The sequence below is a fragment of the Apodemus sylvaticus genome, chromosome 3 (assembly GCF_947179515.1).
Source record: "Apodemus sylvaticus chromosome 3, mApoSyl1.1, whole genome shotgun sequence".
NCBI classification, from domain to species: domain Eukaryota; kingdom Metazoa; phylum Chordata; class Mammalia; order Rodentia; family Muridae; genus Apodemus; species Apodemus sylvaticus.
Genome location: NC_067474.1, coordinates 65,333,727 through 65,350,389, shown reverse-complemented (window position 1 = coordinate 65,350,389; position 16,663 = coordinate 65,333,727).

The following is a 16,663-nucleotide window of genomic DNA, read 5'->3' as shown; positions in this document are numbered from 1 at the left end:
ATATATATACACCATAAATAGATATATACAAATGTATACACAGACTCACAATAAATAATAATAATAATAATAACAATAAAAATAAACCTAACAGGTTAAAACAGCAGCCCAAGAGGCACTTGGTTATCTAATTAGTGACTTCTATTTTATAGCAACCCTGGATATAACACATTCACACCTTTATATTTTAAATGTTTATTTTTCAGTAGTAGGAATTAATTTTATAGAAATAGAAACTTTTGGAATTTTGTTCATTGCTATATTCCTAATTTCTAAAATAATACTTAACACATAGGTATCCTTCTTTAAGCAGCAATAAAGTATTGAAAAGATTGGTATAGACAAAAGATAGCATTCCCATACCCATCAGGAATACTTTCAATTTTCATATCATTTCTCCAGCTATAACTGTGATATAATGACCTTTTTTTTATATGTTTATACCCCAAAGATACCTCCTGAAGAGCAACTTGATCTATACTGGCTCATTAAATTCCTTCATAATAATCTCAACTGAATGCTAACTCTTTTTCCTTTAGATTTTAATGGCACCTTTGCAATGGCAAATTGTATAATATTAGGCCCATATGTTTCATTTGAAAAATTTCTTGTCTTCTTTTCCCCAATAGACAGTATATTCTTTGATGGCATAAGATAGGATTAGATGTATTTGAGAACTTAACACCTAATTGGTAAACATGTTAATAGCAGTGATTCAATGAATATTTGTTGAATCCACTAAATATTGCTCTCTTTTCAACATAAATTTGGTGGAATAATTCAGTGTTTACTATGCGTGAAAATGTAAAGCATTATTATACTTATTTCCATTCCTGCAGACTAATTTGATTGTGTCTGTTCATAAACAGTTTAGTCGCTATCTGCAGGAACTAAGGAAATACTAATTTTATTACATCATCAGTGTAAACAACCTCTATGGCTCTATGTTTAACATTGAATTCATTAGTTTTAGATAGAACTCATTAAGTAAGGATTGTCTTATTTCAGTTAAAAAAACATAATTCAAATCTAAAAATTATAAATAAAATAGTGTTCACACTACTAGCTAGTCTGAATTTAAGTATGGATATTTAGCATGCTAATTTATACAAATGTATTCTGAATTAATATGTTCTACATCTAGCAGTCTGTGAGGAAGTTATAAGAATGTTTCCTCATTGACTTTATAAAGTGAGTATGCAAATTTGTAAATACATAACCATTGCAAGGGAATAAGTTATGGCAAGATGTAATAAAATGTGAGTACCACTCACATTTTGGAAAATGTGATTGGGAAAAATATTTAGAAATATATAACCAGGATGCATATAGGTAAGACAAATGTAACATTAGTTCAAACACTGCACAGTGTTGTTGAGCTGGAGACACTAAAATAAATCCACTATATTTCTATTCCTCTGCTCATGTCTGTGACTTGATGGTCAAAAGCACTATCTCATCAAGAGACTCAGTCATAAATGAATGAAGTGGTCATTTAAAATATTACACATAGATAATGCTGGATTCCCTAATTTGAGACATAAGTATGGCATTCTGGTGAAATAAATGAGAAGATCCAATGTTTTTTGATATAGTAAAACACAAGCGTTTCCTATGCTAACCATAGTGGTCTTTTATTCTTTATGCTTTTGTTTTTGACTGAAATCTTTCCAAACGTTATATGAGGTCATGTAGCTTAACTATCTTAAATTTATAATACTTGTAAGACTTTGAAAAAATAACAAATATGAAAGGGGAAGGTCTTTTACTTTTTTTTTAAAAGACAAGGAAGTTGCTTTCTTGATACAGAATGAGATATCTCCCTTAGGTAGCATGTAACTTGGTTATCCTAAAGTGCTCTTTGCAGAAGTTTGGATGTTGATAAGAGTTTTTTCAATACATATTCCCAGTAATGGTTAAAACTTCTTTTGCATGAAAGATAAGAGAGAGCTGTAATGTATTGTACTATCTGTGAGTTTTACTTTGTGGCAATTCCTCATTCATATATTTGTATTTTTAAGAGCTTCTTATCTGTCATCACAAAGCTGTACTCTAGTATTTGGCAGCCAATAATGAGAACATGAAATTGATAATTAGTACCATTGTTGGAAGTACTGTTTTCAAAGAGTTCATGACAATTCGCAAACATATATTAAAACCATACTATAATTTCTCATTAAAATCAATGCTTACTTTGATCAGCAATGTGCATCCCATATAGTAAACCAAATTATTAAATGATACTGATAATTTAAGAGTTTGGTTTTCATTCCTACATGTCCTTCTTTGAATGAGTGGTGGGAGAGTTTGGCAGGTTGCCCAAAAGTGGAGTATTAAAAAAAACCACAGTTTAGAATGTTTCCTTTATAATGACATCTTGTCAGCTACTTAATCGTTTCTGTTATACAGCTAAATAACACCATATGTTAGCCATGAGTTTATTGCTATAAGATATCAGAAAGATCTACCCTATGATAAATGATCAGGATATTTTCTAGTTGAAAGTAAAAGAGAAAAAAATGCTGTTGGAATCTTGTTTCCAAAATCATTTAGGTAGTCCAACTATATGAAATAGATCATACAAATGAGTGTTGTCTTGAGAGAGCAGACAAACACTTTTATAAGTTAGCCTTTTGGGATTAAAGCCACATGGGTAAATACAACTTTAAACCCATATGGACTGTATTTTAGTACAGCAGACATGCTTTTGAACCCTCAGGGAATTCAACTTTAATTAATGCTGCTGATATTTTAAACAACAACTAAAAGTTTAGATAGATTTGACATTGTTTATTAAAGGCAAACCAGACTTGAATATCAATTCCATTAATTTATCCCACATATATAGTTTGGATTTTAAAATAATGACACCAGAACCCAGGTATCCCTCAACAGAAGAGTGGATGCAAAAAATGTGGTATATATACACAATGGAGTACTATTCAGCCATTAGAAACAATGAATTCATGAAATTCTTAGGCAAATGGATGGAGCTGGAGAACATCATACTAAGTGAGGCAACCCAGTCTCAAAAGATGAGTCATGGTATGCACTTACTAATAACTGGATATTAACCTAGAAAACTGGAATACCCAAAACATAATCCACACATCAAATGAGGTACAAGAAGAGAGGAGGAGTGGCTCCTTGTTCTGGAAAGACTCAGTGAAGCAGTATAGAGCAAAATCAGAACAGGGAACTGGGAAGGGGTGGCTGGGAAAACAGGGGGAGGGAAGGGGACTGATGGGACTTTCGGGAAGCGGGGGTCCAGAAAAGGGGAAATCATTTGAAATGCAAATAAATATATCAATAAATTTTAAAAAAAGACATGTATACACATAATAAAAAAATAATGACACCAACAGAAAATAATACAGAGAGAAGAAAAATGGTGACTTTAATGGGGAATTGCATTTATTCCATCAGTTATCACTCAAATATAATTACTGAGTGCTTATTGAATATTGTAATTTACCAGGATTCAAGGATGCAATGTTAGCTAACACTGATGAGATAATATTCATATGAAAATTATACTCCTGTAAAAATACAAATGAATAAATAAGATAACAGTGAATAAACAAGCCAGTCAATAAAAATAATATATTATATACTACCCTTTGATAAAGAATGGATTCCCAATGGATTATTACCATATGTAATTTTGAATAATCACAATTAATACATATAATGCTTGAAAATTGAAGTTAAAAATGAAATAAGATGTTAAATAGCCTAGAATTTTTCATTCATTCTTTTACATGATACCCAAAAATTTGATCCTTTATTAGGTTCTTATTTTATGTAACACACTGTAACACAATATATATATATATATATATATATTTATATATAAACCACAGAAACATTTCATGTTACTAATAAAAAGAAAAGCTATATTGAAATCACTTCATTAATCTCTTTAATTATGGTATATTTGTGAATATACTGAGCATATATTTAGCCAGGCTAATATATTTCAGGGTGAGAGTCTAGGTTATGACTTTCTGGAACAGAACTTATTTTGTTTTTTACTAGCTAGTGCTTGTGGCCTTTTCAATTTCATAATGATATGGCATGTTTTCCAGAGTTTGGAAGATAAATAAAGACAACTGCTAATATGACAGATATCCTCAGGCAATCCATAATGTTTCATGATTTATTCAATTCCTTCCTCTTGAGTATGGGTGAAACTTTGATTTTTTATTAACCAACACCAGATAGAAAAGATGATGGTACTTATACTATGCTTTGGCAAACAGTGCAGAGAAAATAGCTTGGTGCCTTCAAAGAAGGTACAACATGAATGGAACATTGTTAGTGGCTTATGACAAATAACTACAGTAGGCGCTAAGAACCGATGTAGCTAATTGCCAACAGCATGTGAGAAGGAAAGGTTAGAAACCACACACATAGCTTGGAAAGAATATATAATTTCAGTAATCTAAGAGAGTTTGGAAGCATGTTCTTCTGCAGTCCATTCTCAACTATTAGAATGAAATATGGCCTTAGGAAACTCTCCAAGAAGAATACAGGTAGGTTCAGATCCACAGAGTGGAAAAGATAATACATATGGGATGAACAATTCAGAGTGTCAGAATTTGTTCCACAATTCAAAATGGATATAAGAGGAACATACTGAAAAATACCCTGCAAAAATCAAACATTTGTAATATCTTAGCAATGTTGTCATATGTTCCTGACCTAGGAACTGAACTGGTTCCCTTGAGAAAAACAAAAAGGTGACATTTACCCTTCTAATAGTGAGCATAAAGAGCTTCTAACAATATGGAACTGTCTCTCAATGAGAGGGCACCTGATTTTCCTTGGACTACTCAGAAATGGAACAGCATATTCACAGATTAATCAAGAAAATAAGGCTGTAAATGATTATTTTCTCCTCCTATTGCACCATAGCTATTAAAAGCTTCATCAACCACTCATTTGTCTTTATTATAATGCAAGCATATTTTGAATTTTCTTTGATGTTCTTAGATGAAAGTATGGGACCTAGTTAATATTTAATAAATATTTGATAGATGAATGTATTAATTTCAAATCCATTGCATGGATAAATTTAAGAATGATACATTTCATAGACCAAGCATGTAAAAGGAATTTTATACACCAGATGCAATTGTCATCTCAGAGGCTTATTGCTAAAATATCTCATTCTTTGTAGTTCTTTCTGAACTCTGACTGGCTGGTTCAACTCAGCTGTTCTGGCCCAATCTCTGCTCCAAACAGACTGATTCAATCTTACTTCTCTCTGCTTCCCACTGAGGTGCTCTGCTTGGCCTCAAACTAACTGAAGCAATTCATTCTAATCTTCTGGTTCCTTTTTATTCTCTGACTTCAACTGCCTCTGATAGCTTGTGCTGGACTTCATGAACTCAGGAAGGAACTCAACGCTACTGCATTCATTGAAGTGACTCCCAACTGATTGACTCTCCCTGCACTGCTCACAAGTACCTTCTCTTTCCTGTGCTGTTCCCATGAGAGTTGGGTATATCCTACTCCCAACTCATTCTGTCAAATCTTTCTCTGATTTATCATTTTAGTTACTCCTCTATTATCTGTCACTTTCAAATATGGCTGCTTCCTCTACAAACTAATTTTAACTTAAAGGTGTTTACTAAGGGCATATCTATATTCCATCCATAGGTATTAAAAGTACTTGGTGTTTGTGCATTCTAGCTGTATCCCAAAGACCTAGGTATTGGATGTGATCCCTTGCCATAGCAGACATGTTGCTAGATTTAAACTCCTCTACACAAGGATATTAAAATTGTTTGCTGACATAGTACATAAGGCCATCAATCACAAATCTAAAATCATCATGTGAGCTCAGTGAATACGCCCTCAAATAAATATGTTTTTATTGGAAATTATCACTTTGGCAATAGAAATTTGAATGTATGGGTGTAAATAATCGACATCTGTACAATTCTGGATACTATAGTGATACTGACTTCAGTTTTTGTTTTTGTGAAAAATGTGTATCCTTTATATATATAAAACTAAATGTATCATATGGTTTCATTGTTTTCCTTCCCACACTCATATCAGGTCACATGTGATTAAGTGAAAGACCAGGGTGATGGCAAAAATACAAAACTGGCTACCCATTTGAAAGCGAAAATTAAAACAAACAAACAAACAAACAAACAAACTTCTGTTCCATCAGCTAAGCCCTGCAATGTGCAGATCCCATGGGTTTCTTAAAAGTCCAGAGATTCTAAAATCATCGATTGCTGAGAGTTTGATTTCCAAGATTTTATTTCATTTTAAACAATTGCATATGAATGTTGGCATGTGTACATGAGTGCAGGTGCCCTCGTAGGCCAGAAGAAGATCCTGGATTTCTTGGATCTGAAGTTTTAAGTGCTTGGGGCTGAGTGAAGTGGGTGCTGAGAATCAGCTTAGGTTCTCAGCAAGAGTAGTGTAGAATCTTAAACATTAAGCTAAGTCTCCAGCACTGGCTATGGATAGTTTCTGATTCTCATTATACAGGAAGGAATCATTAAAAGATTTATATAATTTAATATAAGTTATTATTTTCTTTTCTCCATTCTGTCTAAAACAATATAGTTAAAATTAATACAAGTGTTGCACATAGCCTACATAATAAGTAATAACAAAATCAAAGTTTAGAATTCATCATTGTCAAGATTTGTTTACATATGAAGACATAATCAAGATATAATGATATTGATACATTAAATACAGCATAAGTTTAAAATGCTGAAACATTTATTTATATCAACATATTGCTCTAGATTACTTAAATGCTCAACTCTAAGAAAATTTTGATATCTTGAAGACTGTAACCAGTATTAAAAGATTAAATCTTTTTACAAGAGATATGACCTTATTGTAATAGACATACAATAGTTATATCTAATATATTTTGGGCAATAACTTGTTTTTATGGAAAAAACTTCTTTAATCTTTAATCCTTTCTGTAGAAAAAGAGACTTAAAATGACTTTAGAAATCCTGCATAAAGACAATAATAAAGGCAAATCTAAAATTGCTCAGTGGGTTCAATGAATAGTCATCAAATCAATGCAGTCAGGTCAGAAATTATATCATTTTTCAGTAGGGATTTGGATATTCCTGCATGAGCCCCACTGTGCATAAGTCCTAAATTATAAGAAAGAAAAGTATGGCTAGATATGAAATTTTTCATTAGCTACTAGCTGGATCAACAATGATGAAGTCTGAGTATGATTTTTAGTGCTATATTGTATGAATATTAGAGTGTGTGGTACAAATCAAAAATCAATTATCACATTTAGAAATATTGAATGTGACTGCAATGCAGTGAAATTTAATTAAATTCTGATGTAACAACAAATAAATATGCCTGCTTACATTAATCTCCAAAGTGATATTGTTGCGTTCAGTGTGATTGTAGCTGTTATTTTATGCATGGTATATGCTCTGAGGTTTGCACTGAGGTCTTTTTCTAAGAATTTTGACTATGTGCTTCTATACACACTAGGAAATGATGGGCCTTGCAGTATTTTTCCTAACTTACAGTTTTATCTCCATCCTGCAGGCTTCCAAATTCAAGGGCATGGAAATAGGAAACCTTTAAGGTATTACCGCCTATGGAACACACGCAGCTTTCAGGACTGAGCAGCTACCCCTCTGAATGCGGAGAAGCCTGATTTCTAGCAGGTGCTGATCCCTATAATGTATAGTCTCATTATGGGTAATTTCAAGCTGCCAAGCTATTTAATAGTTATTGGCAAAAATTCTGAATATTTAATAACTAGTCCTTGTGAGCCAGCAGGAGCCTGCAGGATCCTTCCATAGCACACTATAGGATATCATCAAATGATATGTAGAAGGGTTTTGCATTATTAAGTGGTTACTGTAGGGAGATGGTAGCAAATTATAAAGAAAATGAAGCTCCCCGAGGAGGCAATTGGTCATATCAAAATATTGGAACTTCATTGTTTAAAAACATTGTGAGAAAACAATTGAAGTGTATTATTGGCAATACAGGAAATGTCATAATGAAATTAGGAAAACACTTTGTATGATTAATAGGATGTTATACAAAAGAAATTAAAATCATGAAGAGTCACCAAGGGAATCAAGAGATGAATAACAAAGTTGTATTTGCTAATTAGATAGATCATGTTGACAGGTAAGCAGAATACCAGTTAGAAAAGATGAGGCCAGCAGAAGAAGATGGTTCAAATACTTTTAGTACATTGGAAGAAAGAAACAGGTAGTGCAACACACTGGTGTGACTATGCAATGGAAATTTCCAACTCCCAGTTCTCACTTCTTATCCCTTGCTCATTGCCTTCTTACACCCTCTTTGCTATTTACGTTTCTCTTACACAACATTTTGAAAATAGAGACCAATTTGTCAGAAGTAGATTGATTTAGAAAGTGTAAAAGGAATGTACTAACAAGCACTGGTAGAACAAATATGGTGAGGAATGTGTCCTGACCATGTCTCGTGTCCTGACCTTGTCTTGATAAAGGATGACTATGAGGATGATCTGAGTCTGGAAGAAAGCTTCTGAACCTTGGTACATACTGGAGACCTTAACTTTTGTGTTAAAAAATGTCAGGATTCTAGTGCTAGAAACTCCATCCAAGAATCAGGGGTAGAAATGGTCTAAAGAAAACCATCAGGAAAACCAAAGTTTCAGATCATTTTAAGACCAACAACACTGCTTATTTATGGAAAAGAAGTATATTCAGTTCCTGAAATCAGAGGTTAAGTACAGTTATGCTAGAAAAATGGATGTATTATCTAGTTATCATCTATTTATCTCTATATACATTTATTTATGTATAAACACAATGCACTATATATATACACATTATATATATATATATATATATATCAGGGACTTCTGCAAGTGAGGCAGAAGATGAACTATTGTGATATATCCTCAGCCCCACTATTGAGTTACCGTATTTTACCTGTGTCTGACTGTCTAAATGATAATCTATTTAGAAAATTAAGGTCAAGTGTAGAGATGGACTAACCATATTAACATCATCTCTGATTATAGTGAAAATCTCTGAAAGGAGATTTTCACTATAATATGACATACATTCCTCATCAAACTACTATGTGAGAGGAGCAGTTTACTTGAGAAGACATGAAAAATAGAAACTAAAATTACAGTGAGAAAGAACAAGTTTTTGACTACTTCTGTTTAAAAAGTTACTAGGACATGTTCCATAAGGTTCAATTATTAGAAATATTAGCATATATATCTTTTTAAAATGTCCACAGTGTACTTTTAAAAAGAAAGATATTTTATCATGATATATAGAGCATGGAATTATTGGACAAATCTTATATTCATGAATATCAACGAATATATCAACACTATGTAGTATATGATAAGTAGGAAAGTTTCAGATGACCTTAGATCTCTGATACACAATAAAAGTGTCTTGCTAAAGTTACAATGTTTTAAATATGAATGAATTTTAAAGTAGTTTTAGAATGGTGCTAAAATTAAAGTCTTCCTACCACTGATGATATATTATAGTTAATAAAAATGAGAGGATTAAAAATGGACTCAAGTAATGTGTGCCTTTAATCCTGGCACTCAAGACACAGATGCAGGTTTGTTACAGTAAGTTGAAGGCTAGTTTTGTGTAATCATGAGTTTCACCTAGTCATGGTTACTTGGTGAGACTGTCACAAAAAAATATATTCACATTTGTTATACAAACCAGTTTCTAAAAATATGGTGTTTAATATTTATGCTTACATTTAATTTTTTGTTATTCTTAGAACCAAATAGTATCCTGAAAATATATTCTAGATAGATGATTGCTCTTTTATGTAATTTGGCATAAAGTGAGTCTTTTTGGGGGGGGGTTACTGTGTAATCTGTTGTTTTGACTATGAAAACATAGTCATAATCTTGAGCCATTTTCGTGAAGTATGAGTTAAAAAGTGTGATATTCAATGCAATCATTATTATATTGTTGCTATCTAATTATGATCCCTATCAAACATAAAATCCCAGCAAAAAAAGTGCTTGAATAAAAAGTTCTTCTTGCTAGTGATGTGAAATGCTGTAGTAGCAACAAATATGAAAATAGGAATATTTTTATATAATGGAGTTGGGTGCTAGTACTCTTCTCAATATAATAAAAGGAAGAATGCAAAGAGGTATCATCCTTCTAAGAGATGGGAAGTTGTTTCATGCTGTGGATGTCTCTCCTCAGTAAAATTTGAGCTGATAATGTCTAGACTGAGATTTTGCAGGTGTTATGCATGCCTTAACTGATGCCATGTGTTCATATGTGTAACTTTCATGTCATGTGCAAATATACACCTGTTTTCTTGTACTTATTCACCTCTTAACCTTACAGTATTTCCACGCCCTCTTCCACATGATCTTTCAACCTTAGGATGAAGGCATGAAATATAGATTTTTAATTAGGACTGGTCATTTTGGAGTCTCTCATTCTGTGCACTTAGACCAGTTTGTTGGTCATTAATCACCACATATGTACTGTAAAATAAAGTTTCCCTGATGAGGGTTTTAGAGATTCATGAAGCTATGTGTGTAAGTTAAAGTCATTATGCTTAAAGCCAACTGTTGGATTGAGCATGGGGTCACCTGATGGAGGAGTCAGAAAAGGGACTGAAGAAGCTGAGGGGGTTTGTAGCCCCATGGGGGAATCAACAGTGTCAGCTGGCCAGACCCCCCTGGACAACCAACCAAAGAGTACCCATGGAGGACACCATGGCTCCAGGACATAAGTGGCAGAGGATGAACTTGATGAACCTTAGTGGGAGGAGTGGGCCTTGGGCCTAAGGGGGTTTGATTCTCCAGTGTAGGGGAATGCCAATGCAGGAAGGTGGGAGTGGGTAGGTGGGTGGGGGAGCACCCTCATAGAGGCAAGGGGAGGGGGAGGGAATAGGGACTTTCCAAAGGGAGACCTGGAAAAGGGATAACATTTGCAATGTACATAAAGCAAATATTCAATAAAAGAAAAATAAAGTGAAATAAAAGAGTTGGTTTAAGCATTTGGGCTAATATCCACTTATCAATGAGTACATACCATGAGTGTTCTTTTGTGTCTGGGTTACCTCACTCAGGATATTTTCTAGTTCCATTCATTTGCCTGAGAATTTCATGAAGTCGTTTTTAAGAGCTGAGTCGTGCCATTGTATAAATGTACCACATTTATCACCTCCTCCCTGGAGCACATTTTGTCTTTGCTTTATTTTATTTTGCCCTTAGAAGTTTGGATAAAAATAGTTGCACAATACTTTGTAATAGTATACTACCTGTCGGAATCTGAATCACCTTTGAGACTGTGCGCTCCAGGTAAGTCTTCTTACTTTATGTTTAAGTTTGGAATCTTTGCTACTGTTCATGGCACAGAGAAGTTGCTCACTACAGCATTTTGCTTGACTCTACAGATAATAAGATACAGAAAATAGCATATATTATTCATTGACTTATTTTTCTAATGTTCAAGAGAAAAGAGACTTTATCTTTCCAATGCTGAGTTTTATTGGAAAGTATAAACAAGTCATTTGCATAAATGAAAACAAAGAAATAAAGGAAAGAGAATAATGAATATCATTTGGATAAGATGGCATAATAATATGAAGAAACATATTCAGTACATAGAAAGTGATAGAGTAGAGAATATGCACATATAAGACAGAAATATTTGTAGTGTGGGTTATGAAAGATATCCAGATCCACTGTAGACTATTTATGAATGAATATATTTAAAATTGTTTAGAAATTGAAAACTAAGTATATAGCTTCAATGTTAATTGATATATATTATACAGAAATGTATATTATATTTGTATATAACAAATATGTTTGCATATTGTGTACCCATGAATGATACATGGTATATGAGCATCTACATGTGTGGGTTATGTACACACCTTTGCTAACATGCAGAGAACAGTGCATGACATCTGGATATCTGTCATCATCCTCTCACTGTTCATTTTGCTGTGGGGTCTCACATTAAACCTGGATTTTTCTTATTCTTATCTATTTTTCTTATTCTTATAATCATGACCATGAAGTCCCAATGATCCTACTATCTCTTTGTACTCCAGAACTGGAGTTCCAGGTGTGCCCAGAATGTTTATTTTTACATGCCTGACGTGAATCCAAAAACACATCTCCATTCTTGCTTGGCAAGCTCTCTTCATGTCAGAACCATCTCCACACCTCCCCCCATTTCTCAGTACATTTAGGATATTGCTGTGAAGGACTACTTACACAGGACGGTGGCTTTTAACTCTGTGATTCAAAACTAGACTTGGGAGGAATTGTTTGACTAGGATGAGAGCATTTTTATATAGAAAGATGTAGAGAAAAAAAGCTCTTTAAAGTTCCAGGGATTCCTGGAAGCGTGCTGTTTTCTAAAAACGTTATAACCAATTATTTCCATCAATATTTTAAAGATATTGACAAATCAGTCATGTCTCCTTGATAAAGTTGGGTGGATTTAGTCAAAGACTTTCAACTTCTAATTGCATTTTTGTAACTGCGAAGTCAATCAAATAATTAGAAAAGATTTTTATGTCAGAGAAATGCAAGTTTAAGCTAGCCTATTGGACTACATTTAGTTAATATGGTGGTGCCTTTCATTTCATTTGCATCACAATTCAATAATCAGCACAAAGCTGGTGGGTTCACTTACAGTTTCAGGAAAGAGAACAAGCTTATTACTCATAGAGATTCACTTACCATTAGTTTAACTGAAAAAACCCACATTAAAACAGGCATTTTAAGTAATTTTTGTTGTTTTCACAAAGTTGAGGGATGACACTTCCATTCTTGGGAGACTGAATGAAGTTTTCTATAAACATAAATGGAAGAACAGTTATTATTATGGATATAAACAGAGCATATATAATTAAGATTGCAAAACTGTATTACTGTACTGGCTAGTCCCTTGCAATTATCTTTGTCCATTATGTAACTGTGCTCACAGAACTGCAAATGGCCCCCAAACATTTTATCTGACTGAAATATCAAGCAAATAGGACAGGTTTTTATATCACAAAATAGCTTCATTCTTCAAAATTACCAACTAAAATAATTGATCATTTATGTAATTAGCAAAGAGAAAAGAAAGACAAAGCCAAAAAAATGAAGGAGGAAAGCTAGTTTCAATTCTTCATGTGTGACATTTATGCATATTGTTATTTGATTCATTGCTTAAACTATATTCATTTTATTATATTTTAATTGGCATAAATTATTCATATTTATGAAATGTAAAATGGCATTTTAATACATGCATTCATTGGGATTTGTTAAAATCAGGATGCACATATCTGTGCCCTCAAAATTTTTTCACTTGTCTTTGGTAAAACATGATGTATTTAAATGCAGTACATCATCTAAACAAATGGAATAATCTTGCTATATAGTACAACACTATAACTCACTACAACTACCTAATCCTCCCTCAGTTCATCTGACAAGCCTTTTCCAAACCTTCCTCTTATGTGCTCATCCCAGACTGTGGTACCTACTATTCAGCACTCTACCAGTATGAGGTTAGGATATTTTAGCTTCCACATGCTAGTGTGAACACACAGCATTAATTTTTCTATGCTTGACTTATTTCAGTTATGTATAATGCCAGACATCCAGTTCTATTTGTCTTATTGAAAATTGCAGTAATTTTTACTTTTATGGCTAGTTTAAATGTGCCATGTTTTCTTTACACATTGAGTGGCTGATAGATACATCAAATTAAAAATATTCTGCATACCAAAGGAATGTAATCAATGTCATATATTTGACAAATAATATCTAAAATATTTAAGGACTTTAATAAAAAATAACCTGATAAATGGGCAATAATATAAATATGTAGATAGATATAGATATGGGTATGAGTATGGGTATGGGTATGGGTAAAGGTATAGAAATGGATATAGATACAATCACGTTGACTTTGAGCTTTGTTCACATAATGATAAAAATAAGATGTGGTTCAGTGGTCACATTGATGGCTCTACCCTGAAGAAGCAGATGAGTCCGAGTATCAGGTAGGACCCACCACTTTCAGGATTTATGTAGCACACTTCCTAACAGCATCCATATGAAATCTCTTATTATTTAAATTTGTAATGGCCTATTTTGTATTGTTTAATGGGATCTTATTTGCTTGCCATCTGTCTTATTTTTTCTTCTGAAACCACATAAATTTTAAATATCTATTCAAATTTCATTTTTGGTGTACAAAAATTTGTGCTTATTAAATAAATATATCACCATATTTTTTGTAAGAATTCTATTCCTTGTCCCAACTTAATGCATTGGATTATTTCTTAAATTTTTAAAGTTTACATTATCTGTTATTGAAAATAGGTTCTTTACTCCCATAACATATCTTGATTATATTTTCTCTTCCTTCTACTCCTCATAATTCTTCCCACCCCCGCAACCATCAGAATCTACTTCCTTTCTGCATTTTATTAGGAGAAAACAGGCTTCTATGAGAAAATATTAAAATACAATATTAAAATATATAATTGAATATTATATATTATTTTGTTAAAAACAGCTTTTGATAGATATGTTTTATATTCTTTTAAACTATATTTGCTTGATTTTCTTGGAACAAAGCATCAGTTCAATGAGGTCTTTAATAAATTCCTCACATTTTATAAAGTATACACTTTATATATTTTTACAATAGAAATAAATTGCTTTTAGCAGGAGACAAGAAATATCTATTGACTATTAACTGATATGTTCTCACTGCATTTAATGATATAAGTTAAGATACAGAATATATGCCTGTTCTATATGCAAACATTGTTTATAATAGACATAAAAAAACAAATTTTAACAAATCATTTTTGTGTCAGCCTGTTACAAGTACCCCAGTTCCATAACAAGTAAACTGTAAATCTACTGAAAACATCACACAGTCTTTACTTAAAAAAACCTCTGCTTAGATCTTCAATATGCTTTAGAACATAAAATGTGAGGTATTTTCTTTGTGAAAGGTGCTCATTATAGTGTGGAGTAGCTGTGCTGGTATATAGAGCTTTTATGCTATGCAAATTTGGTCATTAAAGTGGATTAAAATATATCAAAAGTTCTTCTAACAAAGGGATATGGGGAGACCTGACTGCATAGCTGTGCAATGGCTTCAGCATGCCAATCTTCACAGAGAAATGATTTCAACAGTGTAGCAGTAATGAACAGTAAACAACATGGTAGAAAGGGATAAGATAAACTGTTCTTTTGTACTGTTTGTTCACAAGTATTTGATAAAATGTGATTTATTGATATCTAACCAACATTTTTCTGTAGTGAACAATTGCAATGCAATTCTGGTGAGTGGTTTTTTTGTTTGTTTGTTTGGTTGGTTGGTGTTGTTTGCATTCTTTTTTGCTTCTGCTTTTGTTTTCTTTTTTCTTTTTTCTTTTTTTTTTTTGTTTGGAAATTTATATCCACAGAAATGACAGTACTACCCAAACTTGGAATGTAATAATACATTGTTATTACTATTACTAAGGAAAGTCACAGGACAGCAATATTACTTACTGCCAAGGAAAAAGGAGCTGAAAAACCAAGAGTAAAGGCTTCAGGATAGCAGGTCTAAACACCATGCTGGGTTAGGACTGTAGAGTAAAAACCATTTCAGATAATATCTATTAACTTTCTTCCGTCCTATTCATCCCTGTGGTCTACATATTTCTTTGTATTAAGCAAATATACTGACATGCTATGGAAAAGCTTTGCTACATCCTGGAATTGAAATATAAGGGTATGCTGCCTACAATGCTCTAGTCAAAGACAAACCACACATATCAGCTCACACCACAATATATTAATATAGATGAAGTATTCATATCAGTTGCTGGCATAACCAGTCTGTTTAATCCACAAATAATTTGCATATTTGTTCTGCATCTGGAGTAAATGCATATACTATAGCACACAATATCTGAAAACATAGTGTATATACAATTATATACAGCATGTTATATTGGTAAAAAGACATGGAATACACTCTCTACTATCATGCAATATTGGCAACAATCTAATAAATTCAGTGTTCGCCATATCTTCAGATTGTATCTATAGAGTCATATTTCAAATTTTCTGCTTTTTATTTATTCTCATAAAAGTAAATGATGTCTATAATATATGTGTGCATGCACATGTGTGCATGTACACATGTGCATGTGCTTGTGTTTGTGTCTCCTAGCTATATAGAAGTGTATACTATCTATTTTTGGGAAAATATATATTATTTTGCCACCACACAAAATGTCACCTTATGAGGCATTGCTGGGGACTCATAATTATTCTTAACTATTCTGAGAGGGTTTATTTGGCTTATACTTAATATACCATTCACTTAACAAACTTGGGGTTGCTCAGAGCTCCCATTCAAATCGATGATAAGTGAGCTATCAAATAAAGTTGAATATATATAAACATGGCAAAGGCTAATATAAGTTAAAATTATGTCTTAGTGTTCCTATTGCTGGGATAAAAGCATCATGAATGAAAGCAAGGTGAGGAGGAGAGGGTTTATTTGGCTTAAACTTAACATACCATTTTTTATCAGGAAAGAAAGTCAGGATAGGAACACAAACAGTGGGGTAATCCTGGGTCAGGAAGAGCTAATGCAGAGAACAT